General features: G+C 39.4%; 1 protein-coding gene across 7 annotated transcripts in view; it reads left to right on the top strand.

Annotated features, from left to right (window-relative positions):
* Window positions 1-13,032, top strand: part of FHIP1A (FHF complex subunit HOOK interacting protein 1A) — a 308,399-nt gene that overhangs the window by 101,470 nt on the left and 193,897 nt on the right. The window contains exon 1 of one of the 7 annotated variants that reach the window (XM_070769005.1): window positions 913-5,171. The exons of the other annotated variants lie outside the window; for them this stretch is intronic. The gene's annotated coding sequence lies outside the window, so the exon portion shown is untranslated. Of the gene's footprint in view, window positions 1-912; window positions 5,172-13,032 lie in introns of those variants that run through there. 7 annotated transcript variants of the gene reach the window in all.

Here is a 13,032-nt window from a genome sequence, read left to right as displayed (position 1 = left end):
TTTTAGTGACTTCCTCAAGGCCACTAAATAGTATATGACAGCCTGAAGCTCAGACCCAGGCCTTTTCAGCCCATGCTGTTGCTCATCCTCTGTACCACATGCTTTTTTATACATTGTTGGACTTGATTTCCTAATATTTTGTTAAGGACTTTTGTGTCTATGTCCATGAAGACGTTGGTCTATAGCTTTCCTTTCTTATGGTGTCTTTGTATGGTTTTAATATTAGGGTAATGCTGGCTCCATGGAAGAAGACAGAAAGTTTTCTCTCTGCTTCTGTCTTCTGGAAGAGATGGTAGAGAATTGGTATAGTTTCTTCCTTAAATGTTTGGTAGACTTTACCAATGAACCCATCTGGGCCTGGTATTTCTGTTTTGGAAGGTAATACATTATTGATTCTATTTCTTTAATGGATAGATGCCTATTTTTCCTTGTATGAGTTTTGGTAGATTGTGTCTTTCAAGGTAATGGTCCCTTTTATCTAGGTTATCAAATTTATGGGCTTTGAGTTGTCCATAATATTCCTTTATTATCCATTTAAGTTCATGGGATCAGTAGTAATGGCCCCATTTTCATTTCTAATATTGTTAATTTGTGTCTTCTATCTTTTTTAATCTGGCTAAGAGTTCCTTAATTTTAGAGATATTTTCAAAGACCGTTTTTGGTTTCATTGATTTTTCTCTATTGATTTTCTGTTTTCAATTTCATTGATTTTTCACTCTAATTTTTATTATTTTTCACCACTGCTTATTTTGGATTTAATTTGCTCTTCTTTTTCTAGTTTCCTAAGGTGGAAGCTTATATTATTGATTTTAGATCCTTCTTTTCTAGCATATGCATTCAGTGCTATAAATTTTTCTCTAATCACTGCATTCTCTGCATCTCGCAAATTTTGTTAAGTTCTATTTTTGTTTTCATTTAAAGTATTTTAAAGTTTCTCTTGAGATTTCTTCTTTGACTTATGTTTTACTTAGAAGTGTTTAATTGGTCATATTATTCTTTGTTCATAAGCACTATTGTACATTTTTTCAAGATACTACTAAAGAGATTTGTGTTCACTGATGAAAATTGTATACACTGGGCTTCTAATGGTAGAGGAAGGTGGAATGGGAGAAAGAAAGGAAGCAGTGACCATTGAGTTATTTTTTCATCCTCTGGTTAACTTTGCTTATTTTCAAAATGGATTTGAAGCTGACAATAAAGCATATGTATACAATGAACCATTGTTAAAAGGATAAAAGGAAAGAGGAGAGTGAAAAAAAAACTGGCTTACAACTCAACATTTAGAAAACTAGGATGATGGCATCCGGTCCCATCACCTCATGGCAAATAGAAGGGGAAAAAGTGGAAACAGTGACAGATTTTATTTTTCTGGGCTCCAAAATCACTGTGGGCGGTGACTGCAGCTATGAAGTTAAAAGATGCTTCCTCCTTGGAAGGAAAGCTATGACAAACCTCAACAGCATATTAAAAAGCAGAGATATCACTTTGCCAACAAAGGTCATTATAGTCAAAGCTATGGTTTTTCCTGTAGTCTTGTGTGGATATGATAGTTGGACCATAAGGAAGGCTGAGCCCTAAAGAAGTGATGCTTTTGAATTGTGGAGAAGACTCTTGAAAGTCCCTTGGACTGCAAGGAGATCAAACCAGTCAGTCCTAAAGGATATCAACCCTGAATATTCATTGGAAGGACTGATGCTGAAGCTGAAGCTCCAGTACTTTGGCCACCTGATGCAAAGAGCCGACTCGCTGGAAAAGACCCTGATGCTGGGAAAGATTGAAGGCAGGAGGAGAAGGGTATGACAGAGGATGAGATGGTTGGATGGCATCTTCGACTCAGTGGACGTGAGTTTGAGCAAGCTCTGGGAGATAGTGAAGGGCAGGGAAACCTGGCGTGCTGCAGTCCATGGGGTCACAAAGAGTCAGACACGTCTTAGTGGCTGAACAAAAACAAATAAAATGGAGGAAACAATTTTACCAAAAACTAGTTCTCTCAAGTATTAGTAATTTTCCCTGATCTAAGAAAGGAACTGAACAGTAGACAACTTTAGATTAAGGTTTCTTTTAAGTGCCATGATTTCAAATCATTGATTGAAAGCTGAGCTGATGATTTTGTAATGAAAACATTGCACAGAGGTGGACGGCAGTTATGTTTGTAGACAGGTTGCTTATTTTCCATACAGATTGGTAATATGACACTTGTTTTTATTTTCTTGTTATTTATATTCCATCTTGTCCTAAAAAAATGAGAGGTTAATAGAAATACAGGGGAAAAAATAAAATTGTGAAGGTGAAACTAAGGGGACAGAATAAGTTAAAGGCTGCAGAAATGAGTTAACAAGGTCTGTCCTTGTTATTGAATACGGGCCATAAATTTGCACCTGAGCTTCAGAGAAACAACTGGCTCAAATTAAGGGATGCCACAGATTGAAACATCACACTGATCTAAGAGCAGGTCTCCTGAGGGAGAGCCTCCAAGAAACTGGAGTTGGGGTCTGGGTTCATGGTGTTTGCAGACCTCAACTGCAGGAGTCTTAAGACCTTTACCTCAGTCTTCTGACATCAGTGTGACTCAGTTTTGTTTACTTTTTCTTACTTCTCTTTTTATTCTCCCAGATCAGGTACTTGAGAAAGTCTAAAGACTTACTGCTCACACTGGAGATTTGGAAGAAGGTGGTATAGGTGGAACATGTATGTGTGTGTTCAGTCACTCAGTCATGTCTGACGCTTTTTACCACGTGGACTATAGCCCACTAGGCTCCTCTGTCCATGGGATTCTCTAGGCAACAGTGCTGGAGTGGGCAGTCATTTCCTTCTCCAGGGGATCTTTCCTACCCAGGGATCAAACCCACATCTCCTTCATTGGCAGGAATATTCTTTACCACTAGTGCCACCTGGTTAGCCCATAGGTCCCCCTCAACACCTCAGTGCAATCATTTGAAGTTATGTAGTGTCTTTAAGGTTTAAAAACATCCTGTTTAGGGAATTCCCTGGTGATCCAGTGGTTAGGACTCTGTCCTTTCAGTGCTGAGGGTCCTGACTCAGTCACTGGTTGGTAAACTCAGATTCCACAAGCCATGCAGCGTGGCCAAAAAAAGTACTGTTTATGTAGGAAGCTTTTTAGGAAATGAGGCCTGAGAGGAATGACTCCTACAGGTCCTTGTGAAGAGTGCACTGGGTAACAGGGAAGACAGCATTCTTTCAGTAACAGCCTTTTGATAGCTACAGTAGTGATTTTCTTATGGCTGATACTTGTAATGTTACTCAGTTCAAGCCAAGTACATGATGCCAGAATACAGTTTAGTAGAAGTGATTTTTTTCAGGAGATAAAGCAGTGAAGTTGAAATATGAAGCTCTGAGGCTTAGGGTTGATTTAGAGGCATAATGTAAACCACAGTAGAAGTTTTTTTCTTTTTTAAATTGAGGTGAAATTCATACCACATACAGTTAACCATTTTAAAATGTGCAATTCAGAGGCATTTAGGATATTCACAGTGTGTGCAATTACCATCTCTTTTTAGTTTCAAAACTTTATCACTCCAAAACACCTCATATCCATTAAGTAATCACACTTGATTTCCCTCTTCTCCTCTTTCCCTGGTAACCATAAATCTGCCTACTGTCTCTGTGGATTTACCTCTTCTGGCTATTTCAGATACAAAGCATACAATAAGTAGCTTTTTGTTTCTTGCTTCTTTCATCTAATGTTTTCAAAGTGCACCCAAATGATCAATATTTCTTTCCTTTTTATGGCTGAATAATAGTCCCTTGTATGTACATATCACAATTTGTTTATCCATTCCTCTGTTGGTAGACATTTGGAGTGTTCATAGCTTTTGGCTATTGTGAATAATGTTGCTATTAAAGCTCCACATTCAGAAAACGAAGATCATGGCATCTGGTCCCATCACTTCATGGGAAACAGATGGGGAAACAGTGGAAACAGTGTCAGACTTAATTTTTGGGGGCTCCAAAATCACTGCAGATGGTGATTGCAGCCATGAAATTAAAAGACGCTTACTCCTTGGAAGGAAAGTTATGACCAATCTTGATAGCACATTCAAAAGCAGAGACATTACTTTGCCAACAAAGGTCCGTCTAGTCAAGGCTATGGTTTTTCCAGTGGTCATGTATGTATGGATGTGAGAGTTGGACTGTGAAGAAAGCTGAGTGCTGAAGAATTGATGCTTTTGAACTGTGGTGTTGGAGAAGACTCTTGAGAGTCCCTTGGATTGCAAGGAGATCCAACCAGTCCATCCAACCACCCAGGAGATCAGTCCTGGGTGTTCATTGGAAGGCCTGATGCTAAAGCTGAAACTCCAATACTTTGGCCAGCTCATGCAAAGAGTTGACTCATTAGAAAAGACTCTGATGCTGGGAGGGATTGGGGGCAGGAGGAGAAGGGGATGACAGAGGATGAGATAACTGGATGGCATCACTGACTCGATGGACATGAGTTTGGGTGAACTCCCGGAGTTGGTGATGGACAGGGAGGCCTGGCGTGCTGCAATTCATGGGATCGCAAAGAGTCAGACACGACTGAGTGACTGAACTGAACTGAACTGAACTGAAAGATTTGTGAACAAGTATTTGAGTATTTTTTTTCAGTTCTTTTGGATATATACCTAATAATTGAATTACTGGATTATATGATAATTCCATGTATTACTTTTTGAGGAACAAGCCTTTTTTCACAGTGTAACAATGGTTACACTGTTTAACATTTCCAGTGGAGTATATGAGAATTCCTACTTCTCCACATCTTAAACAACATTTGTTATTTTCTGTTTTCTTAAAAAAATTTTATTTTTATTTTTTTATTACAACCATCCTACTGGGTAGAAAGTAGTATCTCACTGTGATTTCCATTTGTATTTCCTTGATAACTAATGATACTAGATACCTTTTCTGCATTTCTGTTAGCCAACTAAATACCTATTCTGAAGAAATGTCTATTCTAGGTTCTTTCCCCATTTTGCAAAATTGGGTTGTTTGTTGTTGAATTGTAGGATCTCCTTATATTTTTGGAATGTGAAACCATTATTGGATTGTCCAGTTCTCAGTAAAAAAATTACAAAGCATACAAAGAAACAGGAAAGTCTAACCTGCCGATAAAGAAGAAAGAAACTGATAGGAGTCATCCATGAAGAAGCCCAGATATTTAGACTTAGTAGGTAAGTCTCTACATTTACTGTCTTAAATATTTTAAAAGAGCAAAAGGAAACCATGAATAAACAACTAAACGTAATCAGGAGAATGGTGTAAAATCAAGTAGGGAATATCAGTACAGAGATAGGAGCTATAACACGGAACCAAGTTGATATACTGGAGCTGAAAGTTATAATAGCGGAAATTAAAAACAAGCAAATGAAAAACTAAAGGGCTTCAGCAGGTGATTTTAGTAGGCAGAAGAGAGAATCAACAATTGTGAAGCTAGGACAATTACGATTAGTCTGAGGTGTAGAAAGCAAAAAGAGTGAAGTAAAAGGGGCAGAGCCTGAGTGACCTGTAGGACACCATCGGGTTTCACAGTGTATACATTATGGGAGTCTCAGAAGGGGAAGAGAGAAAGAAAGGGTTAGAAAGATTATTTGAAGAAACAGGTCTGTTAACTTCCCAGACTTTATGGAAGATATTAATTTATATAACCGAGAAGCCTAATGAACTCCAAGTAGAATAAACACCAAGAAATCTACACCTAGATACATTATAATTAAGTTGTTGGACGCCAAAGAGAGAGCTTTGTAAATATCAACAATCAACTTGTCACATCCAAGGGCTTCTCAGTAAGATAAATTGCCAGTTTATCATCAAGACCATGGAGGCCAGAAGTCAGCAGGATGATATATTTGAAATGCTGAAAGAAAAGAGTTGTCAGCCAGGAATTCCATATTTGGCGAAGCTATACTTCAAAAAGAAGGGAGGAATAAAGATGTTTTTAGATAAATGAAAGCTAAAGGAGTTCATTGCTAGACTTGCTGGACTTGCCCCACAAGAAATGCTAAAGAGAGTCCTTCAGCCTGAAACAAAGGAACACTCGGCAATAACTCAAAGCCATATGAAGAAATAAAGATCACTTGTAGGGACTTTGCTGTGGTCCAGTGGTTAAGAATGTACCTTGCAGTGCAGGGGACATGGGTTCAATCCTGGGTTGGGAAACTAAGATCCTACATGCCACAGAGCAACTGTGTCACAACTGATGAGCCTGCATGCCACAACTCGAGTGTGTGCTGCAGTGAAAGATCCCACATGATGCAGTGAAGATCCTGTATGCTGCAGCGAAGACCTGATGCAGCCAGTACAGCAAAATAAATGAATTAAAACAGGATCACTGATAAAGGTAACTATAGATCAATACAAAATCAGTATCACTGTAATTTTGGCTTGTAACTCTTCTTTGTCTTTCTTACATGATTTAAAAGACAAATTTCTAAAACAGTAATTTTAAATATATATTAATGTGTACACAATGTATAAAATGTAATTTTTGACAGTAACAGCATAAACTGGGATACAGAGCTGGGTAGGGACAGATTTATTGCAGGCTACTGAAGCTAAGCTGGTGTTAGTTCAAACTAGTTTGTTATAGACTTAGAATATTAACTATAACTCTGATGGAAACCACTTCGAAAATCAGTATAATAAACCACATTAATAGAACAAAGGGTGTAAAAATCCGTATGAGCATCTCAATATATGTAGAAAGAACATTAGATAAAATTCAACACCATTCACAGCAAAAAGACTCAGAAGACTAAGAATAGAAGGGCAAAAAGCATTTATGAAAAACCTACAACTAACATCATTTTCCATGGTAAAGGACTGGGAACTTTCTCTTTAAGACCAGGAGCAAGACAAGGATGTCTGCTTTCATCATTACTATTCAACATTGTACTGAAAGTCCTATCCAGAGCAATTAGGCTAGGAAGAGAAATGAAAGGCATCTAAATTGGAAAGGAAGAAGTAAAGCTATCTCTGTTGTAAGTGACATAATTCTATATGTTAAAAAAATTCCTCAACTTTTTGCATACATGCAAAAACTACTAGAGCTAATTAAGCAAATTCAGCAAAGTTGCAGGGTGCAAGATCAAAACACAGAAAAAATCAGTTATGTTCCTGTATACTAGCGATGAACAGTCCTAAGTGGAAATTAAGAAAGCATCCAAAGAAATAAAATATCTAGAAGCACATTTAAGGATGTGAAAGACTTATGCACTGGAAACTGCAGAATACTGATGAAAGAAATTAAATGAGACCTAAATAAATGGAAAGACATCTGTATTCTTTGACTGGAAGATTTAATATTGTTAAAATGGCAATATTCCTTAAAGCAATCTACAGATTCAGTGTAATACCTATTCAATTTCCCGTGGCCTCCTCCCCCTAAAATGGAAAAGCCAATCCTCAAATTCATGTAGGGCAAGAGGGTTTAGTTAGTTAAAACAGTTTTGAAAAAGAAGAGCAAATTTTGAGGGCTTATACTTCCTGACTGAAAAAGTTACCACAAAGCCACAGTAATCAAAATAGTGTGGTACTACATAAGGATAGATGTATAGACAGATGGAATAGAATTGAAGAATCAGAAATAAACCCAGACATCTCTGGCTAATTAATTTTCAACATGGGTCAAAAGACCATTTAATGGGGAAAGAAAAGTTTCTTCAACAAATGATGCTGAGACAACTGGATAACCATATGCAAAGACTGAATAATGAGCTTAGTATACAAAAATTAAATCAAAAGGGATTGGACCTAAAGATAAGAATGAAAACTCTATATCTACTTTAAGAAGCCATAGGTCTTCATGATCTTGGGTTTTGCAGTGGCTTCTTAGAATTGACATAGAAAGCATAAGCAACAAAAGGAAAAAAATAGATAAATTAGACTTCAAAATAATTTTTTAAAAGTCTGTTAAAGAGTATTAAGAAAGTGAAAATACAACCTACAGAATGGAAGAAAACATTCAGAAGTCATATACCTGATAAGATACAAATGTGTAAGTTTTGTAAATTGACATTTGCATCACCAAATTTCCTGATTAAACCAGCGTCCATTTTCTCTGCAAAGTGTAGTGACTGCTGTCCACAGTGTGCTGAGTTGTAGTAGCAGCTGTTGGCTACTTATAAATAGTCTGTGCTTTTGTGTTTCCTTCAGTTGAATTTTATGTTTACCTTCAGTTAGCTATGTGTGTGTATGTTTGTGCAAATTTTACTTAATATTGTAATTAATTTAGTTAGGTATTATGTGGGCTTCCCTGGTGGCTCAGCTGGTAAAGAATCTGTCGGCAATGTGGGAGACCTGGGTTCGATCCCTGGGTTGGGAAGATCCCCTGGAGAAGGGAATGGCTACGTACTCCAGTATTCTGGCCTGGAGGATTCCATGGACTATATAGTCCGTGGGGTCACAAAGAGTTGGACATGACTGAGCGACTTTCACTTCACTTCACTGAGTGTTATATAAAGCAGTTAAATATGAGTGAAAAGATATTTTTGAGAAAATAAATCTTAATACTTAGGAAAAACTTGAGAATGAATCAACATTTAACCTACATTAAACCAAAACTGGAGAAGTATACCAGTGCACTATGGGGGTGGTTTATGTAAGAAACAAGGCTGATAATACCAATCAACAGAGTCCTGTACACAGAGAAACACCTTGGTTTTACATCAAAAAATTGATTTGCTTAAAAGTGCTTATTTAGTTTAGATGATTCCTTTTGTTGGACAGCTCTTTCATAATTAACTGTCCAGTGTGGGGTAAAGAGAAGTTTGTGTTCTATTACTCCAGAGACAGAACACTGCAACTCTAAATCAGTTTAACTGCAAGGTATTTTGTTATATTTCTGTGATAGATTGCAGGACTTGCTGACTTTGGTAGCTCTACAGTGTCATCAACGAGCGCTCTCCTTTCCACCATCTTTAATGTGTTTGCTTTTAGTCTGGCCCCTCTCTAAATTGCAAGGTAGCTACAATAATTGTCCAGAAGTAGAGAGTTCCAGTCATTATTCTACTTTCTTTGTAAGAACAAGGAAGCCTACCCCAGAGCCTCCAAAGCAGATTTCCCCCATGTCTCTTTGGTTAATGATGGGTCACCTACCTACCCTTAAACTAGTGCTAGCAAGGAGCATGGGACCATCATGACTGGCTTTGACCCTGAGAAGGTGTTAGCCCTGAGACCATAGAGCCAGCGGAGATACTCAAAATCAAGTTCTGCCCAGAAAAATTACGGGCATAGTGGTGTTGGAAAGGAACCAGTAGTTCTAGAGGGACAGCAAATCTTTCGTGTAGTCTTCCTTAAATATTATTGCCCCAAACTAAGCTTTTTATAACAACCAAGCAGTAGGGAATTCAAGGTTATTCTCCTTGTGATCATCCACAGTTCAGCTGCTCAAAACTGCTGGTCGAGAATGTATCCAGCGTATCATCTGAGTAGATGTCAGGTTGCTCTCCCTTTCTCAAAGCTTGTAAGGAGTCTGGGAATCACACCTGGATAGGTGGCCACCACGTCTGTGTGAAAGAGGGAAACTCTATTAGCTAAAGATATGGTTGCCCTGGATGTTTTTCTCTTGTTTTGATAATAACAGTGCCTTCTGTTTGGAGATTTCTTTCCTATTTCACATGATTTTGGTAAGGACAGTAGTCATGTTGATCTATGATCTCCTTGTTCCCTGCCTCCTATTCCTTGCTACTGAAGGAGGCATATGACTGAGGCTGACTAAGAGAGATCCTTGTCTCCTAGGCTACTCCATCTTCCTGGGGATGGCGATGCATTCAGGAGAAGGGGTAGATAGAATCAAACCAACGAGACTCCTCCCCAGGACTCTCATGTTACAACTTGTGGGCAAGACGTTCAAGTATTTGAGAGATAAGTGCAGGACAAACAATAGCGTGGAGTTTATTTCCCGGGTCACTTGAAAGACACACGTGGAGTAGAGAGAGGGAGGCCATTAGGCAAACAGACGTAGATAAACAGAGACTTGGTGAGGTGGGTGACGAGCGAGAGCAAACACGTTTCCCGACAGTATTGAGTCTTTATTTAGTTTTATTTTTGGCTGTGCTAGGTCTTTGTTGCTGTGTGGGCTCTTCTCTAGTTGTGGCAAGTGGGGGCTAGTCTTCCATTGTGGGTGTGTAGGCTTCTCATTGCAGCAACTCCTCTCGTTGCAGACCCTGGGCTCTAGGGCACGTGGCTTCAGCAGCTGCAGCATGCAGCCTCAGCAGTTGCAGTTCCCGGGCTCTAGAGCACGTGTTCAATAGCTGGGGCTCTGGGGCTTAGTTGCTTTTGGGCATGTGGGATCTTCCCAGGCCAAATATCGAACCCATGCCTGCTGCCTTGGCAGTGGATACTTTACGATGGAGCCACCAGGGAAGGCTGCTATTGAATCTTGACTCTAGTTTTCTTCTGTTCTGAGAGCTGTTCATCTGTATGAGCTAATACAACTTCTGTTTTGCCTAAGCAGATTCGAATTGGGTTTCTATCACCTGTAACTTCAAACATCCTGATTAATACACTGTTTGAAGAGGTATCTAAGGATAGAGCCATGCTTTTTTTTTTGGTTTGTTTTAAAGTCCCTCTAAATATTTGCTTAATGAACCGCTGAGGCCCCAGTGTTCCATGCTGAAGGGCACACTCACATTAACTTAAACCCAGCTTTGGAAAAGATAACTAATTGCTAATCATGACCGTAGAGGGAAAAATCTTACCTTGGAAATGGCCACTGGCCAATTTTAAATACTGTAGCTTGTTCCTGATAAATGTTTCAGAGTAAGTGAGTTGCAAAGATTTTCCCTAAGAGATCTTGCTCCAATTAAATGTGGGAAGGTATATACTTTAAAAAATACTTGGGCAGAAGCACTGAACTAAATGAAATAGCCTTAGAATAGTTGATATTGAGTTTCTTTTGATGAGGCTACTTTGACATCAGAAGTTAGGTCTTCCCATCTGTTCAGTTTCTGAAAACATAACCGTAAAACGGGTGTGGGGAGTACTTACCTTTAGGTTCTCAAGAGTTGGGATTGATGCACCCAGGGGTCATTCCTATTGTCTCACCTTCAAAGCCAACCTGAACAGAATTCTAATTATTAAGGATAAAGGATGGGACCTGAATTGATTGTACATCTGAAGACAAAGGTCTGAGGTTATGATGTCTACCCAATGGTAGACAAGGATGTGGAGAAAGTGTGGTGAACATCCAGAGTGTCCTACTACACTGGGGGAGAAGCACGGAGCCTGGAAAGATCAAGGATGCCAGAAGAATCTAGCGTTTTTCTAGCTGTGGAATTGCACTAGAGTTCTAACTTGTACTTATTTCCTCAAACACAAATAAGGGACAAGTACAGAGAAGCTAAATGGGTGAAGTTAATGTGGTAAAACAAATGTCTAGTCATTTACATCCTTTAACAGTACTGAAACTGTGGGCTGACACCATCCCTGTACTGACTGGAGGAGACAGGGAGCTGACACACCTCCAGCACCAGCTGGTGCACACCCAGGAGTGTGTTTTGTTGTCCTGGTGAGCCGTGACACACAACAAAATTGTGTGTTGTTCAAAGCCACAAACAGAAATCTTCTGCTGTACTTAATGGCTGGCTAGCAATGAATAATTTGGGGTTTCTAAAAATGTAGAACAGTTTAATAATTTGAACTCTGGACCACCTGCAAACCAATTCCATTTACCTAGAGCTAGATGTTGAGAGAATCACTTGTCAGACTTGAAGATTTCTTTCTCGCTTAAAATTGGAATGTAATTGCTTTACAATTTGTATTAGTTTCTGTGGTGTGTGCATGAGTGTGTATTCAGTCGCTTCAGTCATGTCCAACTCTTTGCAACTCCATGGACTGTAACCCGCCAGGCTCCTCTGTCCTTGGGATTTTCCAGGCAAGAATACCAGAGTAGATTGCCATGCCCTCCTCCAGGGGATCTTCCCCACCCAGGGATCTTCCCCACGTCTCCTGCATCTCCTGCATCGTCAGATGGATTCTTTACCACTAGTGCTGCCTGGGAAGCCCTAGTTTCTCCTGTACAGTGAACTAAATCAGTTATATGCATACATATATTCCTTCTCTCTTGGGCCTCTCTCCCACACCTCTAGGTCAGCACAGAGCACTGAACTGAGCTTCCTGTAGTATAGGAACTGAGCTTCCCACTAGCTAGCTATACCTGGCACTGTATATATGTCAATCCCACACTCCCAGTTCGTCCCACCCTCCCTCTCCCCAACCCACATCTATGTCCACGTGTCCATTCTCTTTGTCTGTATCTCTATTCCTGCTTTGGAAATAGTTCATCTGTTACCAGATTCCACATATATGTGACTGGAAAAGGTCAGTCTTCATTCCAATCCCAAAGAAAGGCAATGCCAAAGAATGCTCAAACTACCACACAATTGCACTCATCTCACACACTAGCAAAACAATGCTCAAAATTCTCCAAGCCAGGCTTCAGCAATACATGACCGTGAACTTCCAGATGTTCAAGCTGGTTTTAGAAAAGGCAGAGGAACCAGAGATCAAATTGCCAACATTCCTTGGATCATCGAAAAAGCAATAAAATTCCAGAAAAACATCGATTTCTGCTTTATTGACTATGCCAAAGCCTTTGACTGTGTGGATCACAACAAACTGTGGAAAATTCTGAAAGAGATGGGAATACCAGACCACCTGACCTGCCTCTTGAGAAACCTGTATGCAGGTCAGGAAGCAACAGTTAGAACTGGACATGGAACAACAGATTGGTTCCAAATAGGAAAAGGAGTACATCAAGGCTGTATATTGTCACCCTGCTTATTTAACTTGTATGCAGAGTACATCATGAGAAACGCTGGGTTGGAAGAAGCACAAGCCAGAATCAAGATTGGCGGGAAAAATATCAATAACCTCAGATATGTAGATGACACCACCCTTATGGCAGAAAGTGAAGAGGAACTAAAGAGCCTCTTGATGAAAGTGAAAGAGGAGAGTGAAAAAGTTGGGTTAAAGCTCAACATTCAGAAAATGAAGATCATGGCATCCGGTCCCATCACTTCATGGCAAATAGAT

This window comes from Bos indicus, chromosome 17, assembly GCF_029378745.1.
Source record: "Bos indicus isolate NIAB-ARS_2022 breed Sahiwal x Tharparkar chromosome 17, NIAB-ARS_B.indTharparkar_mat_pri_1.0, whole genome shotgun sequence".
NCBI classification, from domain to species: Eukaryota; Metazoa; Chordata; class Mammalia; order Artiodactyla; family Bovidae; genus Bos; species Bos indicus.
Note: the sequence above shows the minus strand (reverse complement) of the source record. Positions and strands in the feature narration are given on the sequence as shown.